Source organism: Bison bison, unplaced genomic scaffold, assembly GCF_000754665.1.
Source record: "Bison bison bison isolate TAMUID 2011002044 unplaced genomic scaffold, Bison_UMD1.0 scf7180017864330, whole genome shotgun sequence".
Classification (NCBI taxonomy): domain Eukaryota; kingdom Metazoa; phylum Chordata; class Mammalia; order Artiodactyla; family Bovidae; genus Bison; species Bison bison.
In genome coordinates, this window is record NW_011494902.1 from 4,763,219 (window position 1) to 4,781,507 (window position 18,289).

At 43.1% G+C, this 18,289-nt stretch overlaps 1 long non-coding RNA gene across 2 annotated transcripts in view; it reads left to right on the forward strand.

Moving 5' to 3' along the window:
* The first annotated feature begins 559 nt into the window (after positions 1-559).
* LOC104998490 overlaps positions 560-18,289 on the forward strand; it is a 124,456-nt gene continuing 106,726 nt past the window's right edge. The window contains exons 1-3 of one of the 2 annotated variants that reach the window (XR_826469.1): positions 560-878; positions 1,112-1,230; positions 9,126-9,848. This is a non-coding gene — a long non-coding RNA (uncharacterized LOC104998490). Of the gene's footprint in view, positions 879-1,111; positions 1,231-9,125; positions 9,849-18,289 lie in introns of those variants that run through there. The other variant, XR_826470.1, reaches the window with a different exon arrangement.

An 18,289-nucleotide genomic window follows, 5' to 3' on the forward strand; every position in this document is an offset into this window, starting at 1 on the left:
GATCTGCAAATTTCTAAGACATGAACTGGAAACCATTGTAATTGTGTATTTAGAAGGAACAGAACCTGTTTTCATTCCTTTAACCCATGTGTAAACACCATCCATCAGCTCTTCTATTGAAATCCTCCTTTTCTTTCCTTTTTTTTTTTTGCTGATAACTTGAACCATCTATGCCAGTGGTTCTCAGAATGTGGTTTCTGGGCCAAGAACACAGGCATTACCTGGGAGCGAGTGACAAATGCACTTTTTCTGGCTCCACTGCAGATGTGCTAAGACTCATACGTGATGATGGTGGGGCCCTGCAATCTATATTTACCAAATTTCCCAGGTGACTCTGCTGCTACTGCTGCTGCTGCTAAGTCGCTTCAGTCGTGTCTGACTCTGTGCGACCCCATAGACGGCGGCCCACAGGCTCCCCTGTCCCTGGGATTCTCCAGGCAAGAACACTTGAGTGGGTTGCCATTTCCTTCTCCAGTGCATGAAAGTGAAAAGTGAAAGTGAAAAGTGAAAGTGAAGCCGCTCAGTCGTGTGTGACTCCTAGCGACTCGATGGACTGCAGCCTACCAGGCTCCTCCGTCCATGGGTTTTTCCAGGCAAGAGTACTGGAGTGGGGTGCCGTTGCCTTCTCTGCCCAGGTAACTCTACTACTCCTTAAAATGTGGATTAAACCATCCCTCCTCCCACCGTTATCTCTGGAAATGAATCAGATTGGAGGCAGCTGATCTCCACGGCTTGATTAGCTACTTGTTCTTGATTGTACCTGCGATAATCTGTTTCTGACCCATCCTGGCTTTTGGACTTTCCAGCTTTTTTTGAAATCTGTCTTTGCGACTGAATAAACCTTACTCTTGGACTGGTTTTCTTTACCATGGCTCCAGGTAAATGTGACCCTCACTAGCAGGATTCCAACAGTGGAGGGGGCAGCTGGGAGGCTGGGGTATGGGGAGGCGGGTTGGCTGATGTGCTTGGAGAGGGTGACTCATTCTCATGGGGAGGTGGGTTGGCTGATGTGCTTGGAGAGGGTCACTCATTCTCATGGGGAGGCGGGTTGGCTGATGTGCTTAGAGAGGGTGACTCATTCTCAGCTTGCTTGGCTCCACCTTTGCCCTAGGTGTCCGTCTGAGGCCTCCCCCCTGCCCCAGTCTACCTGTGTGAGGCAGGCTCTGAAGCTTGAAATTGGCCACAGAGGGAGTATTTACACCATGGAAATTGCAAATGCTACAGTTCCAGGTATTTTTTTTGTTTGTTTCTTTGTTTCTTAGAGAGTCTGTTCATGAGCATACTTCTTGAATGCATGGTTTAAAACAACATTGTACTTACCAGTTCGTGTGTATTTAGGAATGTTATTCAACCTCTTAGCTATCAGTGTACAAAACTGAGGAATCATGTGTAGATAAGAGAATGGAAATTAACCACGATTCTACCTCTCAAACATAACCATGATTAATGTTTTGATGCGTTTCTTTTATGCTGTGCATTTTGCTTAAATATTTGAGATTATACAGTGGGGCATCCTTTTTCTTGCCCACCATCAATCATATCATTAGCATTTCCCTGTATGTTATTAAAATTATTGAAAACATCTTTTTTAATGACTACGTAACATACCGCCCTTGGGATTAAATACTTTACTTGGTCTGCTTTATAAATAATGGTGCAAGGTCCTTTTTCCTGCATTTTCATTGTTTTCTTAGATCATGTTCCCAGAAGAGAAATTACCAGATCAGCTTTTGAGGCTTAAGTACATAGTTCTAAATTGTTTTCTAAAATGTTTGTATTAGTTTATATTCCCTCCAATGAAGAGGGTGCAACTTCTTTTAATTACTGTATTAACCAAACTAAGAGCTCTGTTTTAACTTAGAGACCAGCATTTTGGCATGTTGCATTTGGATGTCTGTCTGTTGCCTGATAGTTTTAGAAGGAGATGACCAAATTTGGAATTTTCTTTAAAGGCATGCTATATATGCTTTAGTATATTCTCATTTCTCCCTTTTACTCCCCTTAAACAGAATAGACTTTAAGTGCCTTTCCGTGCCATTTAATAGCCTCCTAAGCATCTCTTAAAATGCCTGCCCACTATTCTGTACATGGATGTACTTTTTAAAATTTAAGCCATCCATTATGGTTGGACCCTTCTGCATCATGTGTTTTCCATTATTGTCAATAATGCTTTTTATCCACTGACTTCTGGGTTTTATAGCTAGCAGCCTTGTTTGGGAACAATTCAGGGAGAAGCTGACTCAATTGTAGACGTTCCCAGCTGACCGACTCCAAGATGGATTCTTGTGCCTGGCCTTTGCACTTCTTTCCCCCGACTATTCCCCTCTCTTCGTTTCACAGACCTATAACCGAGGGAAGCACTGGGCACTCCATCTTCCCCAGCTCACTCGGTCTTGCTCTTCATCTCGGGAGCTTCACAGGGCCAAAGGCTGAGATAATCCTAACTGCACCACGCTGCCTCCTCTCCTTGCTTATTTAACATAATTAGGGGCACAGTTAGAGAGTAAGATAGTACTATGAGGATTAGACAAGAAGTGACAGTCACCTGCCTGCCTCCTGACACCCTCCAATGACCTATCATTCGTCAGAGGTAACCAGTTACACTTCTCTACTTCTTGAGATGCTTACTTGTATATTTTGATAACATGCTTATATAGCAATTTCCCCCCATTTTCCATTTTATCTATTGTTTGCCTACTATGAATTTAGAGATTATTCCAATAACTTGAAAGTGAAAGTCACTCAGTTGTGTCTGACTCTTTGCGACCCCATGGGCTATACAGCCCATGGAATTCTCCAGGCCAGAACACTGCAGTGGGTAGCCTTTCCCTTCGCTAGGAGATCTTCCCAACCCAGGGCTCAAACCCAGGTCTCCGCATTGCAGGCAGATTCTTTCCTTGAGCTGAGCTATCAGGGAAGCCCATGACTATATCCTAGAGTCTCCAGTTCCTTTCCATACTATTGATGCAGTTGTACACCAGTTTTAGTTAGATCAACATTAAGGTTTTGTGTGTGTGTGATTAACAGGTCTTTTGTTGGTAGTAAACTAGAGCAAACAGTCAGAATTGTGTATGTGCGGTATTCAGTACACATAATAAAATTAAAGAAATTCAAAACTTGTATAAAACAAAACACTGGAGAAAAAATATCATGCAGCTCAAGAGATACTCAAGTGGGAAAGTCCTCTGCATCCTTCACAGCTTTGCTCTGTACCCAATAGAACTTATCACACTTACCAAAATAATACAGCTGTTTTAGTACTGGATGTATTTAAGAGGAGTGTCAACACTGGTTTTTACATCACTATCACTAATATAGACATTGTTCACAGCGGAGTCAAACAGTGTACCAGAGCTGTTATTCCTTTTCTGTGAAACATTTTATTTTCCTTATAGTTAATAATAATTGACTTTTTGCTTTTTATTTGCATCTGTTACTAATATATATCTATAGTCTTTGCCAGAGTTTAAAAGTCCCTCTCAAGGTGGTCAAAACTGTTAGATAATGTATCAGTATTCCTAACCCTCTATTTACTTTCTCCTCAGCTATCCTGGGATTTCTCTTCATCATTACCTTTGTAATTTACTTAGCTTTTTCTCCTAAGTAGCTTTGCTATTTCCAGGATCCCTTGTCTTTTTCTCTCTTGGTTTATTTCAGGGATATCTTGGTAAATGTTTCATGACCACCTGGGGCTAGGGGACAGTTGAAAAGGGGAGGAAGCCCTGGTTTGTAGTGTTGCTGATTTCTGTAGTATCAGTATTCCCTCCATGGCTGATTTTAGCTTACTAATATAATATCACTAAACTTGATATATTAGTCAGGGTTCTTCAGAGTAACAGAACCAATAAGATACCTATCTATCTGTCAATCAATCAATCAATCATTAAGAGACTTATTATGAGGGATTGGCTCACCAGGTTACATGGGCTGAGAATTCTTCCAACCTATAAGCTGGAGGGCCTAGGAAGCCAGTGGTTTAATTCCAGTCTGAGTATGAAGGCCTGAGAACCAGGGGAGCTGATGATATAAATCCCAGTCTGAGGGCAGAAGATCAATGTTCCAGCTCAGCAGGTAGCCAGGAAGAGAAAGGGGCAAATTTCTCCTTCCTCTGCCGTTTTTTGTTCTCAGGCCCTCTATAGGTTGGATGATGTCCACCCACACTGGGGAGGACAAGACACTTTACTGAATTGAATTCTCCAACTGAAATTAATCTCCTCTGGAAACACCCTTCTAGATACTCTCAGTAATGACGTCTGGGCAGACATCAGTCGCACTGTTTTGCTTAGGAATGGGAGGAGATGCTCCTGTGGGCCAGTAACAGCCTGCTCACAGCACGCCACTGGGCAGTCACCTTACTTCTGATGCAGCATCTCTTCTAAGAGCTTCATGAGAAAGAGTACATGGAAAGTAGATGTTTCAAAAACTTAAAAAAAATGACAATTTTACTCTGCTACTTCATTGACATAGTCTTAAAATCTAGGTGGGAAATGGTTTTTACTCAGAAACTGGGGGGGTGTTTGTTTCCGGTGTTGCTGGAAAGAACTGCAGGGCTGTCCTGGGGCTAATCCTTTGTATGTATATTATTTTTCTTCTTTGAACACCTCTAGGATTTTCTCTTTATCCTTGTCAATAGAAAGTTTCATGATGGTGTGTCCCTAATCCCCAGTTGGTCTGTAGCCTTAGCAGATCCTTATCAATTAGTGAGCTCACACCTTTCAGTTTTGGGAAGCTTTATTTCTTTGATTTCCTCTCTTTTCTTTTCTTTAGTTCTAACAGTTTATTGCTACCAACCCATCTCCCTCTACCTTCATGCATGCATGCTCAGTCATGTAACCCCATGGACTGCAACCCGCCAGGCTTTTCTGCCCACGGACTTTTCCAGGCAAGAATACTGGAGTGGGTTGCCATTTCCTTCTCCATGATTTCCTCTCTTTTCCTAGAACTCTGGTTTGCTGGATATTAGATCTCTTGTTTTGATTCTCTAATTTTCCTTTTCTTATTGTGATTTTTCTTGTTGTTGGAAAGTCTTCTAGATTTTCTTTCTCAGCTGTTTCCTAGGCCTTCTGTGTAACACTAGCTGTTCCCATCAGGGTGGTGGCACCTTGGATTTGGGGCCGTGTCCTATATCTATGTCTCTTCTGGAGTGCCTGCCTGGCACCACGCTTGACATGATGGAGGGGTAGAAATAGCGCAGACTTTTCATCCAGGTAGATCTGACTTGGAATCATACAGCATGGACAAATCATTATTTTTTAAAATTAATTTTTATTGGAGTATGGTTGCTTATAATGTTGTGTTACTTTCTACTGTACAGCAAAGCGGATCAGCTAAGATATACGTGTTGTGCTCAGTCACCAAGTTTTGTCTGACTCTTTGTGATTCCCATGGACTGTAGCCCACCAGGCTCCTCTGTCCATGGGATTCTCCAGGCAAGAATACTGGAGTGGGTTGCCATGCCCTCCTCCAGGGGATCTTCCCGACCCAGGATTGAACCTGCATCTCACACATTGGCAGGTGGATTCTTTACCACTGAACTACCTGGGAAGCCCATTCATATACGTATATTCCCTCTTTTTCAGATTTCCTTCCCATTTAGGTCACCACAGTAGGTTTCCCTGAACTATAAGTAGGTTCTCATTAGTTATCTATTTTATACATGGTATCAATAGTGTATATACGCCAATCCCAATTTTCTAATTCGTCCCCCATTTTCCACTCTTGTTATCCATATGTTTACTCTCTACATCTATGTCTCTGTTTCTGTTTTGCAAATAAGATCATCTGTACCATTTTTCTAGATTTCATATATATGAATTAATATTATGATATTTTTTTCTCTTTCTGACTTACTTCACTCTGTATGACAGTCTCTAGGCCCATCCACGTCTCTACAGATGACCCAATTTCATTCCTTTTAAGGTTGAATAATAGTCCTTTCCAAAGAAGACATAAGATGGCTACAAATACATGAAAAGACACTCAACATCATTAATTATTAGAGAAATGCAAATCAAAACTACAATGAGGTACCCCCTCACTCCCATCAGAATAGCCATCATTAAACAATCTACAAACAATAAATGTTTCGAGAGGGTGTGGAGAGAAGGAAACCCTCTTGCACAGTTGGTGGAAATGTAAATTGATACAGCCACTATGGAGAACAGTATGGAGATTCCTTAAAAAACTAAAAATAGAACTACCATATGACCCAGCAACCCCACTCATGGGCTTGTACCCACAGAAAACCATAATTCAAAAAGACACCCCATCCACCGCCCGTCCCCCCACCCCGCCCCAACCGCCCAGTGTTCATTGCAGCACTGTTTACAGTAGCCAGGACTTGGAAGCAACCTAAATGGCCATCAACAAAGGAATAGCTAAAGAAGATGTGGTACATATATGCTATGGAAAAATCGTTTAACTTCTCTATTCTGACTTTTTCTGTTCAGAGCAAAAGGCAAGTCACCCCATGGGGAGGGAGGCCAGAAGCCTGAGGGGAATGGTCTACCGGGTCTGGTGAAAGGTCTACTGGACCCTCCCATTTTCCCACTCTCCCCTCAGCCTGCATTCCAAATAATGCATTGTATCTTAAAAATGGAAAATCTCAGAAGAGATTCCATTTTATAGTACTCAGTGTCACAGTTAAATGATTCCATCTGAATACAAGGAAAGTTTTGATACTTAAATAGAAGTAGTGCTTTTCAATGATGAAATGAAATTGTCTTCTTCCAGCTACCTTCCACATCCAGTCTCCCTTGACCATAAGATTTGTTGAGCATTTACCAAGTGCCAGGTCTTGTTCTAAGTACTTAGCCTGTATTATTTATTTCTACATCAACCCAATGTGGTGGGTGGTATTGTCATTCCTATTTACAGTTGAGGAACCGGAGGCTCAGAGAGGCCTACGGTTACACAGCCAGTAAATGTAGGGTTGGAACTGAAACCCTGAAATTAACTGTGGATTGTATGCTACGATGAAATCTTCTTGGAGAGTTCCATTCATGGATTTATCACTTGAAGTAAGCCAGGGGCCCAGAGAAAGTCTTTGTAATGGGGATTTTGAGTATCCCAGGACCCAGCTCTCTTGCTGGGAAAGGACGACAAATACGCTTAGCAGATGTCCCAGCCCAGGAGGGAGGAGGCTTCTTGGGGCCGACACCCTGTGCAGCTGTCCCTAAGGCCCGGCTGCCAGTCAAGCGACCTCAACCAGTAACAGACAGTTTCACCTCAGCAGCCAGGCCCAGCTCCTGGCAGGCCTTGTTTAAACAGGCAGCTTGAAACAGCTGGGGCTGGCTCAGTGGAGCGTGTTGGAACCCGAGCAAGGATGCTCTGAGTGCAGGTGCCTGTCTCTGAATGTGCAATCATGCAAATCCAAGGACCAGATTGACATGCACTGAAGACCTGCTGTTCTGTTCCAATAACTCAACCGTCTATTGCCAGAGCAGCCCAGACACTGGCAGTCCTCGACTCCAAATCAAGTGAGCAGTCCTGGGGATGGAGGAAAGAAGTGTGGGGTGAATCACAATCAAGGCTCACTCCCTTTGGGCAGATAGCATCCAGGAAAGGCTCAGCCACCTTTCTGGGGAGTGACTGTCATCGGAAATGGTTTGGAAGATAGGAGGTGTTGCCAGAGGAGGTGAGGGAATCCCTTTGCTTGTAGGATCTTGGTGATCACCTGTTCTTCCCTCCTCTTTCTACAGAGGAATCACGTGAAAGCCAGAGAGGGTAAGGGACTTGCCCACAGGCACACAGCTCACCGGAGGGCTGGGCCTGCTGCTTCTGAGTACTGGTTTCCTGTGAGCCATTCCACCCATCACACCGTCTCCTTCAGCTCACTGCTTTGAGCCTCAGGTCATAAGGGAGCCTGCCACCTTCCAGTGGCTCTTCCCTGAAGCCTCTGTGGGGGACTGGTGATCACAGAGTTGGTGCAGTGTAAAGAACTGAAGAGGTTGTTTTCAGTATGGGAAAGGGGAAGCTGAGGGCAGGTTGTGGCACAAATGTCTGGCACTGTCTCGGCTACAGAGTGGCTGGCAGCCCACAAGACTTGTCACCCACACTCTCTAACACTGTGTTTTCATAGACTCTCAAGGAGCCTTCAGTTTTGATCTTAACTGTTAGGTTTGCTGGGTAAGTTAGGGCTCTCGGGTTGCTGGTAATAGAAAACAACTGTTGCTGATAAAAAGAGAGCCTGAGGCATCCTTTCTCCATCAGCAGAGAAGCATTCTCTTCTCTGGCCCATCTAGCCAACCATGACTGCCCTTCAGCCCAGGAGCCGTGTTACACAGACCTATGACTACTCCCCACTTTCCCCCACTATATAGGGCTGCCCTACCCTGGCCTCTAAAGTCCAGGGAAAGGCTCTAGAGAAGAGTCTCATTAACCTAAAAGTGCCAGCATCTTGTTTTTCCAATGCCACACAGGTCAGTATAAAGGCAACACTTGGGATGGTAGCTTTGAACCACTAAGTCAGGAACTTACCTGCAATGCCATCTTTAAGCTCACCTGCGAATTTAGTCTATACACTTAAGCCACCACATTGTCCCTCTAAGCCAGGAAAACCAGCAGAGAGGCTATTCTGACACCAGATGTGGTTACACAATTCCAATTTTTCACCCCACCCCCACTTGGTGTATCATATTCCAGGAGAAACGGTAAACATTGTTTTGGGCAGCCACACCCAGGCAGTTGGAGCTCTGTAAGGGTGAACACCTCGGATTTTAAAGTTCAAATGGTAGAAGGAAGACTGGAGAATGAGCATATATTTTCTATCTTGATCCAAGAAGCCCACAAATATGTTATAGTTCCAGTTTTATGTGGAAACTGACTCGTAGTCTCACAGTTCCAACTCTGAATTCTGGATGAGAGGATCTGATCGATTCCCTGTGGGTCCAGTGTCTGTCGCTGGCCAGTCATCAGAAGGGGCAGGTCACCAGCACTGCTGTTGAAAGCACATGTATTGTTTGGGAGAATGTTTTCAAAAGAAAAGGGGGTTTCTGACAGGCTGTGCAGACAGACACCTGAGAGATATCTCTCATTGCCAAATATTCAGGTTAAATGGCTTATCTGTCACCAAGTATTCTATCTGGGTTTGGGGACTGTTAACCAGGTTTTTTTTTTTTTTCAAGGCAAGACCACCCTGTATTAAACCAGCCCCTCAGGTGCATGGAATCCAGGGTGTTTGGAATGGTGAGGGGAGCAGTGTCCTTGAAGCCATCTTCTAACAGCTCAGCATGGAAGGCTTTGGTCTAACCCCTTCTTTTTTTCACATGAGGAAACTGAGGTTCAGAGAAGACACATGCCCCCTCAAGGTCAGCCCGTCTCCAACTCTGTAAAGTGGGGAGGCTGGTGCAGCCACTTTGTCAACCCTTCACCAGCCCTTAGCACACTGTGGAAATGCTGACTGGATAAGTATTGAAGTTCCATGGCAAGATTTGTGGCCCTCAGAAACATTCCTGTAACAACACCTAAGGAGGTTTTAATGATCTGTCTATGGTGTATTGCTGAAGCATTCATTTTAGAGAAGGCCAAGGGGCTCAGACTATAATTCTGAAGCTAATTTCTCCCTGGACTCTCACGGCCTGGCAGCATGAATAAGAAGAATGCCTAGGATTGCACCGACCCTTGATTCTTATCCTATTGACCTTGTGCAGCAGAAAGACAATGGGCTTGGTGTGACTTTTTACACCTGCTTCAAAATGTTGTTTCATCATGCCATCTGCGTCAACACGGAAGGACCTAGAGATGATCAAACTAAGTGAAGTAAGTTGGACAGAGAAAGACAAATAACATATGATATCACTTATCTGTGAAATCTGAAACATCACACAAATGAACACATAAAAAACAAATTTGTGGTCACCAAAGGGGAATGGGGTGGAAGAGGGATAAATTAGGAGTTTGGGGTTAACAGATACAAACTATTATATATAAAATAGATAAGCAACAAGGCCCTACTGTATGGCACAGGTAACTATTTGATATCTTATAATAAAACATGGGAAAGAATATGAAAAAGAATATGTATATATATGTATATATATATTGCATATATATAACTGAATCACTTTGTGGTGCAGCAGAAATTAACATGACATTGTAAATCAACTATACTTCAATTTTAAAAAGCCATAAAAGTTGAAAAAATGTTTCAGAGGGCATGGAAGGAGGTGATGAGTGAATCTGCCATCAAGCGGGGCCTCTGCCTGCAAAATATCTTCCTGTAGTTCTTATGCTCTTAACCCTGAGATCAGAGTACTTCCAGGAACCAGTCGAGTATAGAGTTGAGCTGAGGGTGGAGGTGGGAGTGGGCTGATGTGAAGAGGGGGCGTGGTCACAGCTTCCTTGAGCCCACTATATCCCAGGTGATAGGGAAGCTGATGGATTAGGGAGGAGTGGATGAAAGGTAAGCCAGGGAAACTAGGTGAAGGAAGTGGGTATTCAAGTAAAAAGTGAAATGCATGGAAGCATGCCCAGCGTTTTGTCCATGCCCAACTGGATTAGGAACAGCTGATGAAAGTAAGTAGATTTAATGGGGTAGGGATGATGAATGGTGTCTTGCGGTAGGTCAGGAAATGACTTTGTTCAGGAGGAGTGGTACAAGAGGAAATCGAACTTAATTCTTATCTCCTTATGATGTTTTGGTTGTTTGACTTCTCTGTACACACCTGTAAAACCAGAAGACAAAGAGGTCTAAGGTTTAATGTGTTGTTTGCAAAGTAACTTGAGATATGAATGTCTTGAGTGTGTGCTTCAGCACTGTCAAGGACTAGAGTTTTGTTTCTAGCCATTTATTGTAATAAGCGGATGTCCTGTGAGTGTTCCTGGTGACTGGTTAAAAGTCACCTGCCAGTGAAATGAAAGTACAGTTTCTCCCCATCAGCCAAGTCCAATCATTTGCTGGCTTTGTAGGGCAGAGGTGAAGTTTTATTTGCACTATGAACTTTATGATGTATCTTCCTTCTTTGGGGTCTTTATAGTGCTTTATTTGCATTACTCATCTTTGTATTTCATCATGTATGGTTTGGCATTGCTAGTTCACTGTAGTGGGATTTGAATTTTTCAGATTGCTCTGATATGGGGACTTGTGGCAGGCCTCCTCCCAAATCCCTCACTGAAATAATAAAAAAAAATCCAAAATATCTTTTCATTTACTCTTTTATATAGCAACTCTCTTTATGTGTAAGACTTGTTTTCAGTAAAGATTTTTAGGAATTTGAAAAACCTTAGAGACTTAAAATCTAGTAGAGGAGGGAAGAGTAATGGGATCCATTGAATCGTATCAGAACACAGCAATGGGAAATGGGAGGACTGCGGGACTGAAGAGGGCTTGGGGTATTGAGAAGCATCTTTGGAGGAGATGGAAGGTGGGCCAGGCCTCTAAGAATGACTCTGCTTTGAAAAAACAGAAGGAAGAACTTCTGAGTACAAAGACCTGACATGCAATGAATCAGAGGTGCAAATAAGCATGCTGTGTTTGTGGGAAGGTGAGGGAACTCAGAGAGTGGTACCAGCTGTCCTCATTCCCTTTAACTAACAGTGATAGAAAGAGGCTTCATCTACGCAGCAACTGGGAGTGCCACCTGGAGTGCTGTGCTGACAACAGTATTAAGGCCACAGTGCTCAGCAGGAGAGAATGCTGTCATTGATTAGTGATGTCTGCCATAGATGCAGGAGGGGAGAGGAGTGATGTGTGTTTTAAGAGTACGTCACATTTACCCTAAAAACTGGCATATGTTCCAAAGAACCCCTGGCATGGGGATTTTCTTTGTTTTTCCCCTCTTGAATTTAAGTCAATGGATACTAAGAGTGAAGCCTGTAATTCTGAATAACATCTTGTTACATCTCTGCCAAGTACTCAAACCTAGCTGGACTGACTCCCCAGTTGTTTTTCAAGCTTCTCAGAGAAGCCAGGGTCTTTGTCTTTGCTGCTGGGTTATAGGAGAGAGAAGTCTTTTCAACTGAGCACAGATAACTTTGGTTCAAGAGAAGATGATTAAGGCATTGAAAAGTCAAAGAGAATAGGGGAAATTATGACTGTGGACCCTTGCTAATATTTATGTAAGTGTGTTATTACCTAATGTGGGGCACTGGTCCTGTATTGCTTCATGTACCCAAGCCTTATCTCCGTATCAAGGTTATAAGTCTCTTTTTGAGGTCAGAGAGAGTGCTTTCTTTCTGTTCTAACTTATTTATTTATTTTCGGTTGGGCTGGGTCTTCTGGGTCTTCCTTGCTCTGAGGGCTTTTCTCTCGCTGCAGAGTGGGAACTCTTTCCTAGTTGTGGTGCACAGGCTTCTCACTGTGGTGGCTTCTCTTATTGCAGAGCACGAGCTCTAGGATCCACAGGCTTCAGTAGTTAGAGCTTCGGGGCTCTAGAGCAGAGTCTTAATAGTTGTGGTGCACGAGCTTAGTTGCTCTGTGGCACGTGGGATCTTCCTGGATCAGGGATAGAGCCCGTGTCTCCTGCATTGGCAGGCACTTTACCCCTGAGCCACTAGGAAAGCCCAGGGAGTGCGCTTTCTTTATCTCAGGGGTTAGAGAGACAGAAAGCTGGTCTGTGTTCTTTGTGTCTCTATGGTGCTCTGCATATGGTGGACGTAGTGTCCTTCAGAGTGTTAGAGGCTCATAAAATGAGTGTTAAACTGCTTTGAGAGTCCTGCTAATGACTTGTTCAATTTAAAGACAAAGTAGAAAAGGGGTTCAAAGGGGAAGATTATAAAATTCAGCTGTGATGCTTGAGTCTGCACAATTGGCAGAACGTAACAATGTACCATTCAAATCCGTCCTTTCCAGACCTTTTCTTTGGGTCTGAGCCTCCTTTCAATTCATATGATCCTCCCTTGAGGGTGGAGGAGGATTGTGTGGGGACAAAGAGAGGACTGACTGGATGAGGCACCTTCATAAATATTTGTCCTGGAGCCTGCAGAATGGCATTTTTCTGTTTGCATTAAAGTTGTCCAACGGGTATTTTCAAAGGATAGATTTCTGGAAAATTGGAGCCTCAAGGGTGACTTTTCAGGAAATTGGCTCTGATCTTTGATCTATTTAAGAAACTGCACACTGGTAGGAAGATTGCATCACCACAGCAACAGAGTAACCTGGCAATCATGATGAGAATGGTTGGGGGCAACTCTGCATCATGGCATTCACAGTGAAGCAATGTGGTATCATTTTGGAAGGAGCAGGGGCTGCGGAAGTCACATCAGTCAAAGAGAGCAAATCAGACTTACAGAGTATGAAAGGGAAGTCCAGGTTAATCCAAGTGCAAGATGCCTTATGAAATTAGGAAATGGTTTCAGAAGTGCATACACCTTAAAATGGGATGGGCAATGACATCTATAGAGTATTTATAGGTATCATCATCTGGATTTTAAGTTTTCCTGCAGCCTCTCAGATGATCAATATTTAAATCTTTGATGAAAGAGCACTATAGCAAATAAGATTAGGAAAACCCTCCTTACCTTCAGATTTTGCATTAGAGCTGTTTTCCCAGGGGTTTGGGGGTTGGTGAGAGGGCTTGGACAGGCCGTCCTGCCATAAGAATGTAGAGCTTAAGGGAGCACTGGTGCAGGAACTGCTCCCACCTGCTTTGGGTTTTGGATGAGAACTGTGAGACCTAAGTGACTAACTGGCTTGTTCATGTTCTTCAGTTACTGGCCAGATGAGGCTCAAGGCTCAGGATTCCTCCTCTAGGTCTGGGCTCTGTCCACCCCACCTCCATGACCTTTTGGTGGACAGGAGCTCATCTGACTTTGGCTCCTTTGAGTCTAGGGTAGAGCCCTTGCCACCTCTCTGCTCTGAAATATAGCTCCACCAAGCTTGAGTTGCCCTGCAGTCTATACAATGAGGACAGCATCAGGCAAGCTGCTTACCTTGAATGAGAGTCAAGCATGGAAAGAGACCATGACTAAAATCGGTCTCAGGCTCCCTGTGATAAAGGTGTTGAATAACATGGAACTCCATCAGTGTTAGTAGCAGCACAGAGGCTAAACATGTGGCTTCTGGGCAGGTTATTTAACTTCTTCACGCCTCAGTTTCCTCATGTGTAAAATGGTGTTAATAATGGTGTCTACCTTATTGGGCTCTCAAACACACATGAGCATGTGTGCGTGTGTGCACACGTGCGCACACACACACACACACACACTTTATAGTCCTTATAACGGTGCCTGGTACATATAAGCACATGAGAACACTTGCTAATACTATGTCAGCGTGTTGTTACCTAACGTGGGGCACTGGTCCTGTATTGCCTCATGTACCCAAGATTTATCTCTCAATCGAGGTTTCAGTAACTTGAGGTCAGGGGCTTTGTTCTTTTTATCTTAGAAAGTTATATGGGAACTGGCTTGGCTATTAGCATATGAGTTGTAATATGTCTTTCCAAATGGTTTGGATTCTTGAAGCTACATAGCTCATTTAACGCCTCTGATATGCATATAAATGAGGTATTGTAAGCACCCTCGGCAGGGGTGCTGTTGGGCCCCTTGACTCCTCCCCTCAGCCTGGGCCGTCAGTCTCTCTCGTGAGGGCTTCCTGCCCCAAGTGCTTGCCGAGTCTCCCACGTCTCTTTCTTCTTTAGGATTTTCTCCTAAACCATGGAGGACTGTTAGGCCTGGAAATGCAGGAGGGTACTTGCTTCCTTGACCGATGAGTGACAAGAGCTTCCTGCCTTTCTGAAGTTCAGCAGAGAGATGCTTTCTACACTAGGACCTCTTAAACTTGAATCATCCAGGGATATAATTTAAATGCAAATTCTGGGTCAGGAGGTGTAGGGTGGGACAAGATTCTGCTTTTCTGACTTGCTCCCAGGTGATTCGGTTGCTGCCAACCGTGGACCACACTTACAGGGGGAGGTCTCTACAGGGTTTCCTTTGAAAGCCCCTAGTGGGTTAGAATCAGAATTGCCCATAGCAGGACCCAGCTCAATAGCATGCTCTTATTTGTCTTCCCTCCTTCCCTGTCTCACCATCTGTCTGTGGCTCCCTAGGGTCACCTTCCAAAGAAACCATCTGTTCTGCACCCAAGATTTTGCTCAGACTTGGGAGCACACACAGAAGACACTGTCCTTTACAGACAACTCTCACTAACACAGGTCACACACAATTATTACAGAGGTGGGGCTTGGGTCTGAGTCTGATCCCTGTGCTCTATGTATTAATATTATATCCCTGTACCTTTGTACCATACTGTCTCTCCAGTAGTCTGTGACTGATTCGAGTTTTGATTTTAGCCACAGATAACTGAAAACCCAAATAACAATGGTTCAAACATAATAGGAATTCATTTTTCCTGTGGAAGGAGAAATCCTTAGATATTGAGTTGATGATGTTAATTTGGGCTCAGAGATTTTTAAAGAATTATTTATTTTTAATTGAAGGATAATTGATTTACAATATTGTGTTGGTTTCTGCTATACATCAACATGAATGGGCTCAGAAATTCTTTTTTTTTTTTTACTTCAAGATGCCTTTTATTTTATTTTCCAGCTACAATTTTATTTTATTTTTAAACTTTACAAAATTGTATTAGTTTTGCCAAATATCAAAATGAATCCACCACAGGTATACATGTGTTCCCCATCCTGAACCCTCCTCCCTCCTCCCTCCCCATACCATCCCTCTGGGTCGTCAAGCTGAGGGCGCTATGAATCTCTTGGTCTTTCCCTCATGGTTGCAAAAGAGCTGCCATACCTCCTGCCACCATGTCTGCATTTCGGGAATGAGGAAGAACAAGACTGAGGGGCAAAAGGGTACATGCTAGGTGACAATGTCCTTTCTCTCCTTTAGGAATTTTCTTTGAAGCCCTACCTAAAAACTTCCACATATATTCCAAAGATTAGAACTTTCATGTGGCCACCACAGTTAATAAAAACTTTGAAAAAAGAGTAGTCTTTTAAAAAAATTCATACGTTGCTGTCCCCAAACAATCAACGCTAGCCAGTCATGCCCCTGGGAAATTAATTTGGGGTTTCAGGAATTTTTCTTGAAGGGCTCTGATAATTTCTCCAAAGCACTCTGGGTTAAGTTGGTTGTAGAGATGGAGGAGGTGATGGCAGAGGAGGCATAGCATTGTGTCCCTGGTCTAGGTACCTCACTCCCTGGTCCCATAGAAGGGTGTAATGGGTCTGGAGTATTTTGGTGAGTGGGAATATGCTGTGGCTTTAACTTCGGATTATGTTGGCTTTCTCCTGAAGTATAAGAACTCCAATTCCGTTCACAACCCCTGAGACTAATTCGTCCCAAAGACCCCCATCTGGTTAACAGGAGAAATTCATATTCTTCCTATCAACAAATCTTCACCCTAATTCTAGTAGACTGATAACCCTGATAATAACCCTGGTCATCTTATACCAAGAGGGCATCTGCCTCCTCCCTGCCTGGGTTATGGCCAAATGCTTTCTAACATTGACTCTCTGAGATAGACAGCTAGCTTCAGTCATTTCTCCCAGATCTATAGTTTCTCATCTCCCTACTCTACCCAGCATATACTTCTATTATGCTCTACCAGGCAGTTACTAGGTTATTTAAGCAGGTGTCTTTTCTGCTGGCTGGTGAGCATCTGTACTACGGTGTCTTAATTCTTATTCTTTCAAATGCCTAGAACAGTCAGCATAATACAGAGAGAGCAGTGATTTAACCCAGATCCCCTTTCTCCTGGAACTCTGAGTCTTTTCCTCAAAGCAGGGACTTATGAATGTTTGTTGAATTCAATTACTTATTCAAAGAATAGTAAAAAATTAATTATAGGAGGGTTCTGGGAGATATTTTTCTGCTGGACTTTGAAATCAGTTCTACTATTAAAATCACAGTTTAAATTTAGGCAAATCAATTTACCTCTCTGTCCTCAGATTCTAATAATAATAATATGAGTGTATTGAGTACTAATTATATGCCAAGTGCTGTTCTAAGAGCTATACGTTTATTAACTCATTTCAATTCTTATCATTGAGTTCTCACAAGGTATAAGTGAATTAATACATGAAAAATGCTTAGTGTGACATTTGGTTTATGGCAAGCCTTCGTATTTGCTAAAAATTGTTGTTATAATCAGTTCTCAATTCTTGCCCAAAATTAATGTTTGGATTTAAGGTCTGTTTTATTAAATAGTATCTTTTTTTTTTTCTTTTTTCTTCTCCCCCTCCTTCCCCCTGTCCCTTCTCCTCCTCCTCCCCGCCTCTTCCTCCTTTTGTTCCTCTGTCTTCTCCTCCTTTTAAATTCAGAGCAGTATTTGACCATCCTCTAGGCTTTGAGCACCTCTGCGCCTCACTCTCTTTCAGCTACCCATGTCGATTCTTCTGGGCTGCTTGCTGCAAATTGCCCTCTTATTTTTTGTTGCACTCCTTCTCTGAAACCATTCTCTTCTCTTGGTGATGGAGACAGAAAAGGAGTGGATTTTTTAGGCTTTTCAATGCCTTCTAAATTGTACTGATAGTATCTTTTCATACTACCACCAATAAAAAAAAAGAAAGAAAAAGAAAACCCATAAGTGGTGAGAGTTGGATAGAAGATGGCCATTATAATATGTTGTATCTGAAGTGTTTTATAGTTTACAAAGCCCTAGTTCCTACATCTTCTTGAGTCTTCCAGCAATTCTAGGTGGTCCTCGTTGGAATCCTTGTGATATAATTTGCTAGTAAGTTTCAAAGTAGGTTTTTAAAGGATAGGAGAACTGCCTATCTACAGTCATCTGATGGATTCATAGTTTAGACCCAGTGACAAGCTTAAATATGGCCGCTGTGGGTAAGGAAGGCAGACTGTGTCCTGAATGATGAGCTTCCTGAGGGAAGGGATGATAGCCCATACAGAGCATCCCCAGGGCTCAGATCAATAAATGCTTGTTCAATGGATAAGTGAATAAATGACAAGCAACAGCTTTAACATTCCATTGTTTGAATGACCACAACTCAAATTATTCAAATTTCAAAAATTTAAACCTGTTTGGTTTTCAATGAGTTGCTCACTGTAGAGATGATCAATTTCTGACTTGGAGTCTCTCAAGTCTCCCTCTTGAGACTTGCCCCTATGTTAGGGCAGGAAGAGAGGGTTTTAGGTGAAGGAAGCCTCTCAGCTGGGGTCTTTGAAAATCTGGATGTCCTTTTCAAACTGTATGTACAAAGGACTTACCAAGAAGGAGTTTCTGATTATGAGACACTGGAATCGGGACCATTGAAGGTGACATGTGAAGCAATGGAGCCACGAATCTCCACACTGGAAATGGACCTTCTGGTTGGTCAACTTTGGATTTCTTTCCTAGTGTGTTGTTTCACGTTTGACCTAGTTTTCTGGACAG